The sequence below is a fragment of the Oncorhynchus nerka genome, linkage group LG26, assembly GCF_034236695.1.
Source record: "Oncorhynchus nerka isolate Pitt River linkage group LG26, Oner_Uvic_2.0, whole genome shotgun sequence".
NCBI classification, from domain to species: domain Eukaryota; kingdom Metazoa; phylum Chordata; class Actinopteri; order Salmoniformes; family Salmonidae; genus Oncorhynchus; species Oncorhynchus nerka.
The window spans coordinates 28,964,493-28,984,594 of record NC_088421.1 but is presented as its reverse complement, the minus strand read 5'-3'; the positions used below and the strand labels follow the sequence as shown (position 1 = coordinate 28,984,594).

At 43.0% G+C, this 20,102-nt stretch overlaps 1 long non-coding RNA gene across 1 annotated transcript; it reads left to right on the top strand.

The window, feature by feature from the left end:
- The first annotated feature begins 8,251 nt into the window (after nucleotides 1-8,251).
- Nucleotides 8,252-20,067, top strand: LOC115104379 (uncharacterized). Its single transcript, XR_003859720.2, has 3 exons — nucleotides 8,252-8,740; nucleotides 19,415-19,521; nucleotides 19,636-20,067. It is a non-coding gene; the product is annotated as an uncharacterized LOC115104379 (long non-coding RNA).
- The last annotated feature ends 35 nt before the right edge of the window (nucleotides 20,068-20,102 follow it).

Sequence of the window (20,102 nt, the reverse complement as noted above, 5' to 3'; positions counted from 1 at the left end):
GGTGGTGCTTACTTGCTCTCATCTCTTGTTAATGCGTTATAGAATTTGAGCAGAGATGATACATTTTTTAAATTTAACCACTACTAAATAAAGCATACCATAGCAGTTATTGCTGAATTATCTTCTGATAATAAAACATAATTTCAAACAACCTACTTTGTCCTTCTCCCTCTTGTGTGTTATTTGTAGTTAATCGTTTTTAAATCGTTAAAATATACCTTTAGTAAGAATATAAATATGGTTGCATATGTCATTTGAGAACAACATAGAGAGCATATAAGTAGGACCATGCTTTTTGGTTGTTGTTTTTCTGGCACTTTCTACTGATATTTCCAGCATGTTAAGCTACGTTTGCTGCTGCTAGAAAACCTAGGAAATTTAATTAAATTGACACAAGCTTTCTCCAATCAATCAATGAAAGTCTTGTTTTGCGTGTTTGTTTGATGGGGGGGATTTGTCGAAGCCAGGGGTGGCGTAGATCTTTGAATCTTAATCACACAAAGCCTATTATTTGGCAGGGAATATTATTTGTAGATCAGCCTCCACTGGCTTAGGTGATACTGCCACCAAACCACACGCACAACCAGACATTAATTGATTGGAGACAGCTTGTGTCAATTAAATATAATTTATTAGGATTTTCTACCCACAGCAAACCCACCCATTTGCTGTCATGCACCTCGTTTCATCACTGTAACACCATTGTTGTCCACTAGAGGACGCCACAAGACTGGGGTGCATCTGACTGTGAGCTGGTACGTTTCCCATGTGAAAGGCCAGTCATGTGTGGCAGTGGTCACTGGTCTGTATGCAGATGCTCACAGTTCAGAAAACTGAAAATATTAGCTGGCTGCATTTAGGGAAGGTCCCCATGAATAAAGAGGAAGAGACCGTTGCATTCTCACAATGTGTGCATATGTCTGCAAGAATGAAAGACTGTGAGCGTGAATATCTGTGTGTGTGTGTGGATAGTTCGAAGGAATTCACGTGAGAGGGAAGAGACTGTGTTCACCCAGCTTCCCAATTGGCTGGCTGCTGTGTAATCTGGCATCGTCAGTGCTCTGATTGGCTCAGACCGCCGAGGCTGAAGACAAACGCTTTGACACTGTTGCCGGGACGGAGTCATAGCATTTTGACAACCAACGTGTTGAGGGGCTGACGACAGGGGAGAGGAGGGCACAATGCCCAGCAGGCTGTCCATCTAGCAGCGTTTCCCTGTCTGACCACCTCTTTCTCCATCTGACCCTCTCCTCAGTCTCCATCACCAACCATGGAGAAATAACCAGTGAACATCCTCACGCAATAGGGCACAGACAAATGACAGCCGTTTAGCCGGATAGTCACCATTTTATCATCAGCAGGTCCTTGGTCACCACCGTGATCACCAACATAACTAAATCAACATCAACACTGTTGTCAGCTCCACCATCATCATCATAACTATGCTCTACCCAGATGCTGCGCTACTCTGCCACAGTGTATTGTTTATTTCAGTGTGCTGGTTTGTGTATTGGATGTCTTTATCTCTGTATGGATCAGTAGAGGGAGATGTAATCCCTGCCAGGATGTGTCCCAATAGACTGAAGTGGCTTCTGCTCCTTTTCTCCTTCCTTCCTCTCCACAGATGTGAAATGCACAGAGATGAACCTTCAGAAATAAGTTTCCACCATATCGTTTCCACATATCCCGTGTGCTCAGATTTGTACAGGTTAAGGAGAGGAATCCAATCTAGAATATTGGGCTGCACCCCCGTCTCAAAATGCCTTGTTGATGGGTGGCGATTCCCTGGATTAAAGGCTGGTAGCACTTCAGTTTACACTGCTGAAATAACGGGGTAACGTCAATAGGAAATTACAGGTAAATAAGACTGCAATGACCAGGTAAGAAAACTGTAAAAACCTGTTATTACTTTATATGTTACTGCTAAATACAGATATCAAGTCATATGAATTCACCTGGTTGTTATTTAGAAGAAATGATTTGTTAATTAAGAACTGTCAATAAGAGGCTAATAAGCATAAGTATTTAAAAAGTATTTGAAGACCCAGTGCTGTCAAAAGCATGATTTTTCTGTGTTTTATATATATATTTCCAGACTATGAGGTTAGAGGAATACTGTGAGATTGTGAACATGATGATAATGGTAAAATGTAGAAGTAGCCAAAGCGTCACAGATTCTGACCAAATTTAATTAACATATCAATATAAACTAACTATTTAACTGCACATACTTAGAGTATGGAATAAACACATTTATAGTTACTTGTGTCAATTATTATGCTTTAAGTCAGAGAAACACCATATTTTCCATAATTAAAAAAAAACATTTTATTTTCTATTTCACCTTTATTTAACCAGGTAGGCCAGTTGAGAACAAGTTCTCATTTACAACTGCGACCTGGCCAAGATCAAGCAAAGCAGTTCGACACATACACAGAGTTACACATGGAATAAACAAACATACAGTCAATAATACAATAGAAAAAAAATATATATATACACACACACACACACACACACACACACACACACACACAGTGTGTGCAAATGAGGTAAGATAAGGGAGGTAAGGCAATAAAATGGGCCATAGTGGCGAGGTAAGTACGATATAGCAATTAAACACTGGAGTGATACATGTGCAGAAGCTGAATGCGCAAGTAGAGATACAGGGTGCAAAGGAGAAAAAATAAATACAGTATGGGGATGAGGTAGTTGGATGGGATATTTACAGATGGGCTATGTACAGGTGCAATGATCTGTGAGCTACACTGACAGCTGGTGCTTGAAGTTAGTGAGCAGGACAAGAGTCTCCATTTTGGTCAAACTGCATGAAAAGTAACTACTAATGCATCCGTTCCACAGTCTAAGGGCTTATGTTTGATAATCCACTCTGTTCCACACAGGCCCTGCTCTCCTTTTCACAATGTAGTCTGTTTCTCTCACACCCCATCCATCTCTCTTCCCCTCTGTGACCCTCACAGCTGTGTGGCACCACGCTTGGTGAACTCCAGTCTGTCACCTGGGTGTTTCAGGGTCCCAGTTTAGCATCTCTGATGATTCAGATAGACAGTTTAAGTAGTTAAGTAGCCCAGGGACTGTAGGGACTGGTCCTATACACTTTCATGATCTAATTCTCACTACCATGTTTCAACTGAGGAGAAACAGCCTTTTACATAAATCACCTGGTGGCTGGTAACCATACAATGTTTCAACTGAGGAGAAACGGCCTTTTACATAAATCACCTGGTGGCTGGTAACCACACAATGTTTCAACTGAGGAGAAACAGCCTTTTACATAAATCACCTGGTGGCTGGTAACCACACAATGTTTCAACTGAGGAGAAACGGCCTTTTACATAAATCACCTGGTGGCTGGTAACCACACAATGTTTCAACTGAGGAGAAACGGCCTTTTACATAAATCACCTGGTGGCTGGTAACCATACAATGTTTCAACTGAGGAGAAACTGCCTTTTACATAAATCACCTGGTGGCTGGTAACCACACAATGTTTCAACTGAGGAGAAACGGCCTTTTACATAAATCACCTGGTGGCTGGTAACCACACAATGTTTCAACTGAGGAGAAACGGCCTTTTACATAAATCACCTGGTGGCTGGTAACCACACAATGTTTCAACTGAGGAGAAACGGCCTTTTACATAAATCACCTGGTGGCTGGTAACCACACAATGTTTCAACCATGTGAACACGATTTGCATTTGGTTTTAATAAATGGGGAGATGGTTCAAATAATGAGACAATTGAATCACAACTTCATTTATATTAGAAGCCGTTGTCAACAGCTGTATTCATTTTATTATTTAATATTTTCAGTCATTCACTGCTACTCATCACACACAATGTTATTGACAGACCATATTCATGGTTTGTGTTTGTAATAGATACAACTCACTTTTCAAGAATTGCAGTGAACAATGAGTCCTTAGCTAAAATAACAAATGTCCATATTTATTTAGTTATTTTTATTTCAACTTTATTTAACCAGGTAGGTGAGTTGAGATCCATTTCTCTTTTGCAACTGTGACCTGGCCAAGATAAAGCAAAGCAGTGCGACAAAAACAACATGTGGTTTCTCATATCTGTCCTGGGCACCTCCACCTAAATGCATTAATATGTCTTGATTGTAATTATTTATAGGGGAGAGAGTTAAAAATGTGTTTTTATCAGGTGTGTATCAAAATGAGTGTTGGGTGGAGTAATTCAAAGCTTGACTTCTACCCAGGATGCACCTGCACTCTGATAAAGACATTTCCCTGATATAGCATCTTGATTAACCCTAAAAAGGGCCTCTGTATCATTGTGAAAGTGCAGTAACACATTTAAAAACACACAACAGTGATGTATTGCAGATGTGGGAGAAAATGTCAAATTATGATTTGAAAAGTAATTGATTGTCGTTTAGCCATGTATTGGTTTTGTGACATTTGCTGATCAATTAAAACTTAGAGACTAGGGGGCTATTTCTCAGGCCCAGAAGCTAGAATATGCATATAATTAGATTAGGATAGAACACACTAAAGTTTCCAAAACTGTCAAAATATTGTCTGAGTATAACAGAACTGATATTGCAGGCGAAAACCTGAGGAAAATCCAACCAGGAAGCGCTGTTATTTTGAAACCTCTCTGTTCCATTGTATGCTTACACTCCATTTAAAGGGATATCAACCAGATTCCTTTCCCTAAGGCTTCCACAAGGTGTGAACAGTCTTTAGACAGTTTCAGGCTTTTATTCTGAAAAATGAGCGAGAATGATCACATCGCGTTAGTGGATAGCTGGGTGTCCCCAGACTTGTGCATGCGCGAGCCACTGGAGCGAGATCTTTTATCTCTCTTCTATTGAAAACGCTACCGTCCGGTTGAAATATTATTTATTATTTATTGTAAAAACAACCCGAGGATTGATTATAAAAAACGTTTGAAATGTTTCTACGATCTTTACGGATACTATTTGGAATTTACATTTTCCCGTCGTGACCTGCACAAGTCTGTGGATTACTCAACAAAACACGCCAACCAAATGGAGATTTTTGGATATAAAAATAATCTTTATCGAACAAAGCAAACATTTATTGTGTAACTGGGAGTCTCGGGAGTGCAAACATCCGAAAATCAAAGGTAAGCGATTAATTTTATTTATTTTCTGACTTTCGTGACCAACCTACTTTGCTGCTAGCTGTTTAATGTTTTTTCGGCTGAGAGAGATGTCCTCATATAAACGCTTGGTTTGCATTCACTGTAAAGCTTTTTTGAAGTCTGACACGCCAGGTGGATTAACAACAAGATAAGCTGTGTTTTGGTATATTGCACTTGTGATTTCATGAAAATTAAATAGTTTTAGTAATTTAATTTGAATTTGGTGCTCTGCAATTCAGCGGATGTTGATAAATGATCCCGCTAAAGGGATCGGTGCGCCAACCCTCTTAACCTCTCTAGGATAGGGGACGCCAGCGTCCCACTTGGCCAAAAGCCAGGGAAAATGCAGCGTGGCTAATTCAAATAAAATGATATAAAAATGAAACTTTCATTAAATCACACATGTAAGATACTAAATTAAAGCTACACTCATTGTGAATCCAGCCCACATGTCAGATTTTAAAAAGGCTTTTCGGAAAAAGCATAAGAAGCTATTATCTGATGATAGCACAACAGTAAACAAAGAGTAGCATATTTCAACACTGCAGGCGCTACACAAAATGGAGAAATACAATATAAAACATGCCTTACCTTTGACGAGCTTCTTTTGTTGGCACTCCAATATGTCCCATAAACATCACAATTGGTCCTTTTGTTCGATTAATTCCGTCCATATACAGTGGGGCAAAAAAGTATTTTGTCAGCCACCAATTGTGCAAGTTCTCCCACTTAAAAAGATGAGAGGCCTGTAATTTTCATCAAAGGTTCACTTCAACTATGACAGACAAAATGAGAAAAAAAATCCAGAAAATCACATTGTAGGATTTTTTATGAATTTATTTGCAAATTATGGTGGAAAATAAGTATTTGGTCAACAAAGGTTTATTTCAATACTTTGTCATATACCCTTTGTTGGCAATGACAGAGGTCAAACGTTTTCTGTAAGTCTTCACAAGGTTTTCACACACTGTTGCTGGTATTTTGGCCCATTCCTCCATGCAGATCTCCTCTAGAGCAGTGATGTTTTGGGGCTGTTGCTGGGCAACACAGACTTTCAACTCCCTCCAAAGATTTTTTATGGGGTTGAGATCTGGAGATTGGCTAGGCCACGCCAGGACCTTGAAATGCTTCTTACGAAGCCACTCCTTCGTTGCCCGGGCGGTGTGTTTGGGATCATTGTCATGCTGAAAAACCCAGCCACGTTTCATCTTCAATGCCCTTGCTGATGGAAGGAGGTTTTCACTCAAAATCTCACGATACATGGCCCCATTCATTCTTTCCTTTACACGGATCAGTCGTCCTGGTCCCTTTGCAGAAAAACAGCCCCAAAGCATGATGTTTCCACCCCCATGCTGCACAGTAGGTATGGTGTTCTTTGGATGCAACTCAGCATTCTTTGTCCTCCAAACACGACGAGTTGAGTTTTTACCAAAAAGTTATATTTTGGTTTCATCTGACCATATGACATTCTCCCAATCTTCTTCTGGATCATCCAAATGCTCTCTAGCAAACTTCAGACGGGCCTGGACAAGTACTGGCTTAAGCAGGGGGACACGTCTGGCACTGCAGGATTTGAGTCTCTGGTGGCGTAGTGTGTTACTGATGGTAGGCTTTGTTACTTGGGGTCCCAGCTCTCTGCAGGTCATTCACTAGGTCCCCCCGTGTGGTTCTGGGATTTTTGCTCACCGTTCTTGTGATCATTTTGACCCCACGGGGTGAGATCTTGCGTGGAGCCCCAGATCGAGGGAGATTATCAGTGGTCTTGTATGTCTTCCATTTCCTAATAATTGCTCCCACAGTTGATTTCTTCAAACCAAGCTGCTTACCTATTGCATATTCAGCCTTCCCAGCCTGGTGCAGGTCTACAATTTTGTTTCTGGTGTCCTTTGACAGCTCTTTGGTCTTGGCCATAGTGGAGTTTGGAGCGTGACTGTTTGAGGTTGTGGACAGGTGTATTTTATGCTGACAACAAGTTCAAACAGGTGACATTAATACAGGTGTGGAGGACAGAGGAGCCTCTTAAAGAAGAAGTTACAGGTCTGTGAGAGCCAGAAATCTTGCTTGTGTGTAGGTGACCAAATACTTATTTTCCACCATAATTTGCAAATAAATTCATTAAAAAATCCTACTATGTGATGTCTATGCCCTGGGAAATGTTCGCTGACCAACTGGCAAGTGTCTTCACTGACAGTTTCAACCTCTCGTGTGTCCGATTGTGTAATACCAACATGTTTTAAGCAGACCACCATAGTCCCTGTGTCCAAGAACACTAAGTTAAACCTGCCTAATTGACTACCGACCCGTAGCACCCATGTCTGTAGCCATGAAGTGCTTTGAAAGGCTGGTCATGGCTCACATCAACACCATTATCCCAGAAACACTAGACACTCCAATTTCCATACCGCCCTAACAGATCCACAGATGATGCAATCTCTATTGCACTCCACACTGCCTTTTCCCACCTGGACAAAAGGAACCTTTAATGTGAGAGAATTGTATTCCCTTTAAAGTTGAACTAAGTCATTGGCCCACCCCCATGAGCACAGCCATGATCTGGCTCATGGGACAGCCCTTTTCTACTGTTACAAACAAACCCCCCCCCATGTTACGAATCCCTTTTGGCCCGACAGTCTAGGGGGATGGTAACGAGACCCGTAACATGACTCATGCAAAGTGTAGCTGAGCTGGACCCAAGGAAAGAAACAAATATCCAAAAATACCCCTAAGCTAGACTAGCCTACTTCCATACAGCTAACTAACTAACCAAAAATACAGTGGGTGGTCCGCCCAGTTCTAACTAGTGTTTTTATACAAAGTATTCCTACGGGTAATGTGTGCCCATGGGCGACTTATCTTGGTTCCCCCTTTTCCCACCGTCAAACAAACACCATAACAAAACCAATACTCACAGGTGGGGACAAAGTGACATGTAGATGCAAAAACCAAACAAGAGCTCTACAGACAGATGGCATTGACAGAGAGATTGAGCTCTAGAGCAAACAACAGACAGGGTTTTTAAACCAAGGGAAAGGGAATGTGATAGGGTAATGGAAACAGGAGGTGTGTCTTCTGATTAGCGACTGATTTATGACTGATTGGGGAATGATGTTTGCCACCTGTGAGGAGGAGAGAAAAGAAATACACACACAGGATACCTGTATCTGTAACACCCCACCTGAAGAAATCTTCACCAGACCACACGTACCTCGAGGGGGCAAAGGTTGAGTTTAGATCACAAAAACCTCAGTATAAGCTAAGGTTGTAATGGTTGTTGAATTCCTAACCATACCACGTGGTGCATTGGCTACACGGGTGGAAATGGTTAAACGCAGAGGCTATCGATCCTGACAGAATAAGAGCAAATCTTAGATACTAATTACTAGTCTGCAGCTAGAAATGATGTCAACCTGGAATGCGAAGACCGACACCCGCCAAAACATCTATTCTATAAGAACATTTCTGAATGGAACTCTGAAGTATCGGTTCTAACCACGAAAGTCTTCAGGGAAGCAGAGAGGCGCTCGGATGAACTTTCCAACAGAAGGACTGACGATTCCAACAGAGGTCACGACGGCACACTGGGGGTAAATATATATTGATTGCAATTATTCCCGAATGAGTGAGCGTTCATGTGCAAACGATTAGCATTTCAATCAATATAATTAACTGTGTAGTGACTCCTTTTTGTCTTTCCCGCCCTTCTCAGTCCACACCCACTTCCCTTTGTCTACCAAGCCGTCATATCGGCTTAGCCCACTAGGGAACCTCCCCTATCATTTCCTTGTAACTATATCTACTGTTGTTTGTTTATGCATTTCTGTGATTATTTAGTTAGTTAGTAAAGAAATTATTAAGAAAATTGGTGTGTGGATGATTCATAGTAAAGGCTGGGTTCGTGCAGATAACCAAGAATTTACGACATTTGGAATGAGACTAACGTGAGGTAAAGAATAATTCATAAATTAGAAGACTAATTGATCCAATACTAAAATATCTGAAGAGTTACATTAGGAAAATTATAACTTTGTTATCTGAAGATTTTCCTTGGTGCCCCGACTTCCTAGATAATTACATTTACATGATTAGTTTAATCACGTAATAATAATTACAGAGAATTGATTTGGTAAAATAACAGTCTTCAATTTAATGATGCCAAAGACACGACAGTAAATCACTGGGGATAAGCTTACTGTCTTCCAGGACCTCTTTACCAGGCAGTGTCAGAGGAAGGCCCTAAAAATGGTCAAAGACTCCAGCCACTCTTGTCATAGACTGTTCTCTCTGCTACCGCACGGCAAGCGGTACAGGAGCGCCAAGTCTAGGTCCAAGAGTCTCAACAGCTTCTACCCCCAAGCCATAAGACTCTGGAACATCTATTCAAATTGCTACCCAGAATATTTGCATCGCCCCTCCCCCCTCTTTTATATCGCTGCTACTCTCTGTTGTCATCATCTATACATAGTCACTTTAATAACTCTACCTACATGTACATATTATCTCAACTAACCGGTGAGCCCGCACATTGACTCTGTACTGGTACAGAGTAGTTTCGCTATTGTTATTTTACTGCTGCTCTTTAATTACTTGTGACTTTTATTTCTTATTGTTATTCATATATTTTTTAAATTGCATTGTTGGTTAGGGGCTTGTAAGTAAGCATTTCACTGTAAGGTCTACGTATTCGGGACGTGTTACTATTCAAATTTGATTCGATTTTGATTTGATTTGAATATTAGGAACAATATCATAAATAAAAACATCAGATGCAGAAAAAGGATGCTGGGTAATATGCAAAAGTACACTTGGAATATATTTTGTGGACATGCTAAGTATACTTTCAAAAAAGTACATTTAAGTATATAATCTTGAGATGTAAAAAAAGACACCCTTGGGAAGCATGTTCCATGGCTGTGCACGTTCCCTTATCATTGTCAACTTTCTCTGCACTCTTCTGAATAGGAATTCCGGAAGTACTTCCATACTTATTATTCGTACTGAAACTATACTTACTGTGTACTTGATCACTAACAAACAGAGTTTCAAGAAAAAAACTAAAACAATGCTTCAACAAAAAAGCATTTCCAAGTGTGTTTGAATGAATATACTAAATTACAGTGAGTGTGTTTGAGTGTAGTGATAGTGAATGAAAAACCTATGAATTTAAAGTACACTTTTAATAAGTGTGTTAAAGTGTAATGATTGTATTTTTATAGCACAATTAAGATAAACAGTACCAGTCAAAAGTTTGGACACACCTACTCATTCAAAAGTATTTCTTTATTTGTACTATTTTCCACATTGTAGAATAATAGTGAAGACATCAAAACTATGAAATAACACATACGGAATCAAGTAGTAGCCAAAAATGTGTTAGACAAATCAAAATATATTTAAGATTTTAGATTATTCAAAGTAGTCACTCTTTGCCTTGATGACAGCTTTGCACACTATTGGCATTCTCTCAACCAGCTTAATGAGGTAGTCACCTGGAATGCATTTCAATGAACAAGTGTTTCTTTCCTTCTTAATGCGTTTGAGCCAATCAGTTGTGTTGTGTCAAGGTAGGGGTGGTATACAGAAGACTGGCCTATTTGGTGAAAGCCCAAGTCCATATTATGGCAAGAACATCTCAAATAAGCAAAGAGAAACGACAGTCCATCATTATTGTAAAGTTTATTCAAGTGCCGTCGCAAAAACCATCAAGCACTATGATGAAACTGTCTCTCATGAGGATCGCCACAGGAAAGGAAGACCCAGAGTTACCTCTGCTGCAGAGGATAAGTTCATTAGATTTCACTGCACCTCAGATTTCAGCCTAAATAAATGTTTCACGAAGTAACAGACAAATCAACATCAACTGTTCACAGGACACTGCGCGAATCAGGCCTTCATGGTCAAATTTCTGAAAAGAAACCACACGTAAAGGACACCAATAAGAGACTTGCTTGGGCCAAGAAACCTGAACAATGTAAATTATACCGGGGGAAATCTATTCTTTGGTCTGATGCCTTCAAATTTGAGATTTTTGTTCCAACTGTGAGACGCAGAGTAGGTGAACGGATGATCTCTGCATGTGTGGTTTCCATTTTGAAGCATCGGGGAGGAGGTGTGATGGTGCGGGGGTGCTTTGCGGGTGACACTATCAGTGATTTATTTAGAATGCACTCTTAACCAGCATGGCTACCACGATATTACGCAGCGATATGCCATCCCATCTAGTTTGCGCTTAAAATAGTACAAATAAAGGAAAACCCTTGAATGAGAAGGTGTGCCCCACACTTTTGACTGGTACTGTACAATAAGAGTACGTCTCGTATTTGAAGTATATCATTAGAATATATAGTATATTTCAGAATACTTTAGTATACTTGTAATATATTATAATATTTCAAAAGTTCTCGCTTGGGTAGGTATAATGGAATACCGTCACTACTGAAATGTATTCAAATGTTATTCACAAATATATATCGTGGGATTGATTCATTGTTTTGTCAGAACTATACCACTGGGTACAGATGTCAGTTCAATGTCTAGTTTTGATTTCCATTTGGATGAGTTGTCAATTCATCATCAACAACAACAGTCACCATGTGTTTGGATTTAGGTTCAAAGTTGGGTGAAAAAAATACAAAATGCCTTTCCATTGATGACTTTTTGCAAATTCAATCAGTTTCCTAAGTTGATTCAACATAATCACATAGATTTTTCAAGTTGAAATGACTTGGAAACAACATTGATTCAACCTGTTTTTTTCCCCCAGTGGGATGGCCTTTATCATATTATAATAACATGATAACAGCTTCTAGCAATAGTAACCTACTGTCGTGTGGAATAGTGAGTAATTCTCACACTGTTTTTACAACTTTTCATCAGGGTTTGTGTTGTAAATGGGAAATGTATCATCCATCAATTTACCTGATAAAATAGATAAAATAAATATAATCACAAACAGCAGGATTGTATCATAGCAGAACATTACATCTGTGGGTATATATCAAAGCTTCTTGTGATAGGTTCTCTCAGTGAGGAGGAGCTCATGCAAAACTCTCCAGTCCTCCATGTTTATTAATGTATCTCTTGAAGGCTGTTTCTGCTGAGGACAGTCTCAACTACCAATAACAGCTCAGCAGCGAAGTGGTAAGCCACACAAGTTTACAGAACCGGACCGCAGAGTGCTAAACCGTGTAGAGTAAAAATAATCTGTCCTCAGTTGCAACACTCACTCCCGGGTTCCAAACCGGCTCTTGAATCAACGTGAGCACATGAACTGTTCATCGGGAGCTTCAAAACATGGGATTCCAAGGCCAAGCAGCCGCACACACATGCCTAAGATCACAATGCGCACTGCCAATCATTGACTGGAGTGGTGTAAACCTGACCGTTAGACTCTGGAGCAGTGGAAATGCGTTCTCAGGAATGTGCATAGTGCCAACTGTAATTTGGTGGAGGATGAATAAGGGTCTGGGGATGTTTTTCATGGTTCGGGCTAGGCCCCTTAGTTCCAGTGAAGGGAAATCTTAAAGCTGGACAATTCTGTTCTTCCAACTTTGTGGCAACAGTTTGGGGACGGCCCTTTCCTGTTTCGGCATGACAATGTCCCGGTGCACAAAGCGAGGTCCATACAGAAATGGTTTGTCAAGACGGGTGTGGAAGAACTTGACTGGCCTAAACAGAGCCCTGACGTCAACTCCATTGGACACTTTTGGGATGAATTGGAACACTGATTGCGAGCCAGGCCTAATCGCCCAACATCAGTGCCCGACCTCAATAATGCTCCCGCAGCAATGTTCCAACATTTAATGTAAATCCTTCCCAGAAGAGTGGAGGCTGTTATCGCAGCAAAGGGTGAGCCAACTCCATATTAATGCCCATGATTATGGAATGATATGTTCGACCAGCAGGTTTTCACATACTTTTGGTCATGTAGTGTACATAGAGTAAAGAATGAATAATCATACTAATTAGGTGGGTGCGCCTCCAGGGTGGCGCAGCGGTCAAAGGCACTGTATTTCCTCTGACACATTGGTGCGGCTGGCTTCTGCGTTAAGTGTGCATTGCGTCATTTGCCTGGTTGTGTTTCGGAGGACGCACTGCTCTCTCTCTCTCTCTCTCTCTCTCTCTCTCGTCTGTACAGGAGTTGCAATGATGGGACAAGACTGTAACTATCAATTGGATATGAAGAAATTGGGGAGAAAAAGGGGTTTAAAACAATATATAAAAAAATTAAATAAAAAAATACAATAAATATGTATATATATATATATAATAATTAGGTGGGTGCCTATATTTGTTCTATTTCACCAAGATTAGACACGTGTGAATTGGAAATGTATTTTCATGCATATCCCACTCCCCCTGAGACACCCTCAGAGAGCTGGGTCAAGGCCACGATTACCAATAATAAGCAAGCACCTATGTAATTCGTGTCCCATAGAGAATGTTTAACCATTTTAAGGAGTTACTACATCTCTCCCATATTGCCTATAAGTGTAGTGCCAAAAACAGACACATTATCACATATTTTACCCATATTTTTGCACTGATATTCCCAGTCCTTTTATACCTGACTGTCTTCCTTATGCAAATGTTTTGCTTTGTTAAAATGTTAATATGATTATATTTTGTAGTGAGTTCCATTTCAAATGCTTTGTCCACATGTGTGCACTATGAAGAACTCACTCAGCCAGGTCAACCATTGACCATCTCGTGTAAGGTCTCATACTCTTTATCTAGCTATTGGACAGCCTGCAGGAAAAGCATTGGAGTGGATTGGAAGCATACATACTGTACTGGATACACTTCCTTTAAGGATTCCTTGAAAAACAAATACACCCTCATGTTAGAATCCTCCAGCAATACTGTGACTCTAACAGGACAGAACCTGCAGACTGAAGACACAGCTGTGTTTTATTGTGCCAGAGACTCACAGTGATACAAACCAGGGCCAGACATGCAGACTGAAGACACAGCTGTGTTTTATTGTGCCAGAGACTCAGTGATACAAACCAGGGCCAGACATGCAGACTGAAGACACAGCTGTGTATTATTGTGCCAGAGACTCAGTGATACAAACCAGGGCCAGACATGCAGACTGAAGACACAGCTGTGTATTATTGTGCCAGAGACTCAGTGATACAAACCAGGGCCAGACATGCAGACTGAAGACACAGCTGTGTTTTATTGTGCCAGAGACTCAGTGATACAAACCAGGGCCAGACATGCAGACTGAAGACACAGCTGTGTTTTATTGTGCCAGAGACTCAGTGATACAAACCAGGGCCAGACATGCAGACTGAAGACACAGCTGTGTTTTATTGTGCCAGAGACTCACAGTGATACAAACCAGGGCCAGACATGCAGACTGAAGACGTCTACCGATTAGAACTCAACAACCCGGTCGCATTCCGCCTCGCTCCACAGGTAGTATCACATTTTCATTTCATTTCATTACAGTACAACGGTTTGATTTGTTTGATCGTAGCTAGCTACATAGCTAGCTACATAGCCGTCTCTGTATCAAAGATAATTGTGTAGTCTAGAGCGATTTTCTAGGTTACCTAGCCAGCTATTGTCGTTCTTTTAACGCAACGTAACGTAATCAACACTGCTAGCTAGCCAGCTAGCCCCCGAATCAACAACGCAGCCACTGCCAGCTAGCCTACTTCAGCAGTACTGTATCATTTTTAATCATTTTAGTCAATAAGATTCTTGCTACGTAAGCTCAACTTTCTGAACATTCGAGACGTGTAGTCCACTTGTCATTCCAATCTCCTTTGCATTAGCGTAGCCTCTTCTGTAGCCTGTCAACTATGTGTCTGTCTATCCCTGTTCTCTCCTCTCTGCACAGACCATACAAACGCTCCACACCGCGTGGCCGCGGCCACCCTAATCTGGTGGTCCCAGCGCGCACGACCCACGTGGAGTTCCAGGTCTCCGGTAGCCTCTGGAACTGCCGATCTGCGGCCAACAAGGCAGAGTTCATCTCAGCCTATGCCTCCCTCCAGTCCCTCGACTTCTTGGCACTGACGGAAACATGGATCACCACAGATAACACTGCTACTCCTACTGCTCTCTCTTCGTCCGCCCACGTGTTCTCGCACACCCCGAGAGCTTCTGGTCAGCGGGGTGGTGGCACCGGGATCCTCATCTCTCCCAAGTGGTCATTCTCTCTTTCTCCCCTTACCCATCTGTCTATCGCCTCCTTTGAATTCCATGCTGTCACAGTTACCAGCCCTTTCAAGCTTAACATCCTTATCATTTATCGCCTCCAGGTTCCCTCGGAGAGTTCATCAATGAGCTTGATGCCTTGATAAGCTCCTTTCCTGAGGACGGCTCACCTCTCACAGTTCTGGGCGACTTTAACCTCCCCACGTCTACCTTTGACTCATTCCTCTCTGCCTCCTTCTTTCCACTCCTCTCCTCTTTGACCTCTCCCTCTCACCTTCCCCCCTACTCACAAGGCAGGCAATACGCTCGACCTCATCTTTACTAGATGCTGTTCTTCCACTAACCTCATTGCAACTCCCCTCCAAGTCTCCGACCACTACCTTGTATCCTTTTCCCTCTCGCTCTCATCCAACACTTCCCACACTGCCCCTACTCGGATGGTATCGCGCCGTCCCAACCTTCGCTCTCTCTCCCCGCTACTCTCTCCTCTTCCATCCTATCATCTCTTCCCTCTGCTCAAACCTTCTCCAACCTATCTCCTGATTCTGCCTCCTCAACCCTCCTCTCCTCCCTTTCTGCATCCTTTGACTCTCTATGTCCCCTATCCTCCAGGCCGGCTCGGTCCTCCCTCCCGCTCCGTGGCTCGACGACTCATTGCGAGCTCACAGAACAGGGCTCCGGGCAGCCGAGCGGAAATGGAGGAAAACTCGCCTCCCTGCGGACCTGGCATCCTTTCACTCCCTCCTCTCTACATTTTCCTCTTCTGTCGCTGCTGCTAAAGCCACTTTCTACCACTCTAAATTCCAAGCATCTGCCTCTAACCCTAGGAAGCTCTTTGCCACCTTCTCCTCCCTCCTGAATCCCCCTCCCTCCCCCCTCCTCCCTCTCTGCAGATGACTTCGTCAACCATTTTGAAAAGAAGGTCGACGACATCCGATCCTCGTTTGCTAAGTCAAACGACACCGCTGGTTCTGCTCACACTGCCCTACCCTGTGCTCTGACCTCTTTCTCCCTCTCTCTCCAGATGAAATCTCGCGTCTTGTGACGGCCGTCCGCCCAACAACCTGCCCGCTTGACCCTATCCCCTCCTCTCTTCTCCAGACCATTTCCGGAGACCTTCTCCCTTACCTCACCTCGCTCATCAACTCATCCCTGACCGCTGGCTACGTCCCTTCCGTCTTCAAGAGAGCGAGAGTTGCACCCCTTCTGAAAAAACCTACACTCGATCCCTCCGATGTCAACAACTACAGACCAGTATCCCTTCTTTCTTTTCGCTCCAAAACCCTTGAACGTGCCGTCCTTGGCCAGCTCTCCCGCTATCTCTCTCAGAATGACCTTCTTGATCCAAATCAGTCAGGTTTCAAGACTAGTCATTCAACTGAGACTGCTCTTCTCTGTATCACGGAGGCGCTCCGCACTGCTAAAGCTAACTCTCTCTCCTCTGCTCTCATCCTTCTAGACCTATCGGCTGCCTTCGATACTGTGAACCATCAGATCCTCCTCTCCACCCTCTCCGAGTTGGGCATCTCCGGCGCGGCCCACGCTTGGATTGCGTCCTACCTGACAGGTCGCTCCTACCAGGTGGCGTGGCGAGAATCCGTCTCCTCACCACGTGCTCTCACCACTGGTGTCCCCCAGGGCTCTGTTCTAGGCCCTCTCCTATTCTCGCTATACACCAAGTCACTTGGCTCTGTCATAACCTTACATGGTCTCTCCTATCATTGCTATGCAGACGACACACAATTAATCTTCTCCTTTCCCCCTTCTGATGACCAGGTGGCGAATCGCATCTCTGCATGTCTGGCAGACATATCAGTGTGGATGACGGATCACCACCTCAAGCTGAACCTCGGCAAGACGGAGCTGCTCTTCCTCCCGGGAAGGACTGCCCGTTCCATGATCTCGCCATCACGGTTGACAACTCCACTGTGTCCTCCTCCCAGAGCGCTAAGAACCTTGGCGTGATCCTGGACAACACCCTGTCGTTCTCAACTAACATCAAGGCGGTGGCCCGTTCCTGTAGGTTCATGCTCTACAACATCCGCAGAGTACGACCCTGCCTCACACAGGAAGCGGCGCAGGTCCTAATCCAGGCACTTGTCATCTCCCGTCTGGATTACTGCAACTCGCTGTTGGCTGGGCTCCCTGCCTGTGCCATTAAACCCTACAACTCATCCAGAACGCCGCAGCCCGTCTGGTGTTCAACCTTCCCAAGTTCTCTCAAGTCACCCCGCTCCTCCGCTCTCTCCACTGGCTTCCAGTTGAAGCTCGCATCCGCTACAAGACCATGGTGCTTGCCTACGGAGCTGTGAGGGGAACGGCACCTCAGTACCTCCAGGCTCTGATCAGGCCCTACACCCAAACAAGGGCACTGCGTTCATCCACCTCTGGCCTGCTCGCCTCCCTACCACTGAGGAAGTACAGTTCCCGCTCAGCCCAGTCAAAACTGTTCGCTGCTCTGGCCCCCCAATGGTGGAACAAACTCCCTCACGACGCCAGGACAGCGGAGTCAATCACCACCTTCCGGAGACACCTGAAACCCCACCTCTTTAAGGAATACCTAGGATAGGATAAAGTAATCCTTCTCACCCCCCTTAAAAGATTTAGATGCACTATTGTAAAGTGGCTGCTCCACTGGATGTCATAAGGTGAATGCACCAATTTGTAAGTCGCTCTGGATAAGAGCGTCTGCTAAATGACTTAAATGTAAATGTAAATGTAAATGAAGACACAGCTGTGTTTTATTGTGCCAGAGACTCAGTGATACAAACCAGGGCCAGACATGCAGACTGAAGACACAGCTGTGTATTATTGTGCCAGAGACTCAGTGATACAAACCAGGGCCAGACATGCAGACTGAAGACACAGCTGTGTATTATTGTGCCAGAGACTCAGTGATACAAACCAGGGCCAGACATGCAGACTGAAGACACAGCTGTGTATTATTGTGCCAGAGACTCAGTGATACAAACCAGGGCCAGACATGCAGACTGAAGACACAGCTGTGTTTTATTGTGCCAGAGACTCAGTGATACAAACCAGGGCCAGACATGCAGACTGAAGACACAGCTGTGTATTATTGTGCCAGAGACTCAGTGATACAAACCAGGGCCAGACATGCAGACTGAAGACACAGCTGTGTTTTATTGTGCCAGAGACTCAGTGATACAAACCAGGGCCAGACATGCAGACTGAAGACACAGCTGTGTATTATTGTGCCAGAGACTCAGTGATCAAACCAGGGCCAGACATGCAGACTGAAGACACAGCTGTGTTTTATTGTGCCAGAGACTCAGTGATACAAACCAGGGCCAGACATGCAGACTGAAGACACAGCTGTGTTTTATTGTGCCAGAGACTCAGTGATACAAACCAGGGCCAGACATGCAGACTGAAGACACAGCTGTGTTTTATTGTGCCAGAGACTCAGTGATACAAACCAGGGCCAGACATGCAGACTGAAGACACAGCTGTGTTTTATTGTGCCAGAGACTCACAGTGATACAAACCAGGGCCAGACATGTACAAAAACGTACTCATCCCTTAAATAGTTGGAGCAATACGTTTCAATCAGTAAATGGTGATATTAACCTTCTTGCTGTAATAAAATCAAGTCTAATCCCCCCATGTAATGACTAATTCTGTTTGTACTACATTGATATCATTGACAGGATAACAAATAATTGGCTTAGACGGAATAGATATGGTTTTCTCAATGTTTAGCTCCAACCTTCTCCATAATATAAAATATACGTTCCAAACTGTGGACCTTCTTCTTAAGGTCAATATGATAAGAGCTTTACTATGTCCAACAGTGGAGGCTGCTGAGGGGAGGATGGCTCATAATCATGTCTGGATTTGATCGTAATGGCTGGAACGAAGTGATAGGAATGGTATGACAAACGTGTTTGAAATGATTCCATTCACTCCATTCCAGACACTATTATGAGCTGTCCTCCCCTCAGCAGACTCCACTGATGCCCACCTCTACAGTATAACCACTCCTTCCATCCATCACTCTACGTCAATGCAAACCCATCCTCTTGTTTTTTCCTTACTTAAACAGTGTCTGTCTGTCTGTCTGTCCTTAGAGGCCCTCTGAGTCCTGGAGAGTAAAGAAGAACAACTCCCAGCATTTCAGCTTCAACACAAACTCTGTTCCCTGCATCTCTACTGCTGCTGCTGGCAGCTGCCTCCTGTGAGTCTCTCTGTTAAAAAAATAGACATTTCTTACAACTCTGGAATGATCATTTCTAATTTCAGATGAAAATGGTCAATTACAGTGTGTATTGATGTGTGTTTCTCCTTCCAGGTGTCTGCTGTGATATTGAACTCATCCATTCTGGTCCAGTGGTTATAAAACCAGGAGTGACTTTCAGCATCTCCTGAAATTCTCTGGGTTTTCTATATCTTCTTACTGTCCTCACTGGATATGACAAGCTGAAGGCAAAGCATTGGAGCATGTTGGTTATACATGCAGTAGTAGTACTAGTAGTACCACTGTAGATGCACTAAATAGCAAGATCAGTTCTAGTTATTACTTGGAAATGTATTTTGAGTGTTGGACTAGTAACCGAAAGGTTCCATGTTCAAATCCCTGAGCTGACAGTTTACAAATCTGTCGTTCTGCCCCTGAACAGGCAGTTAACCCACTGTTCCTAGGCCATCATTGAAAATAAGAATTTGTTCTTAACTGACTTGCCTAGTTAAATACAGGTAAAATAAAATATAAATTCTGACTGAAGACACAGCTGTGTGTTATTGTGCTCTGTGGACACA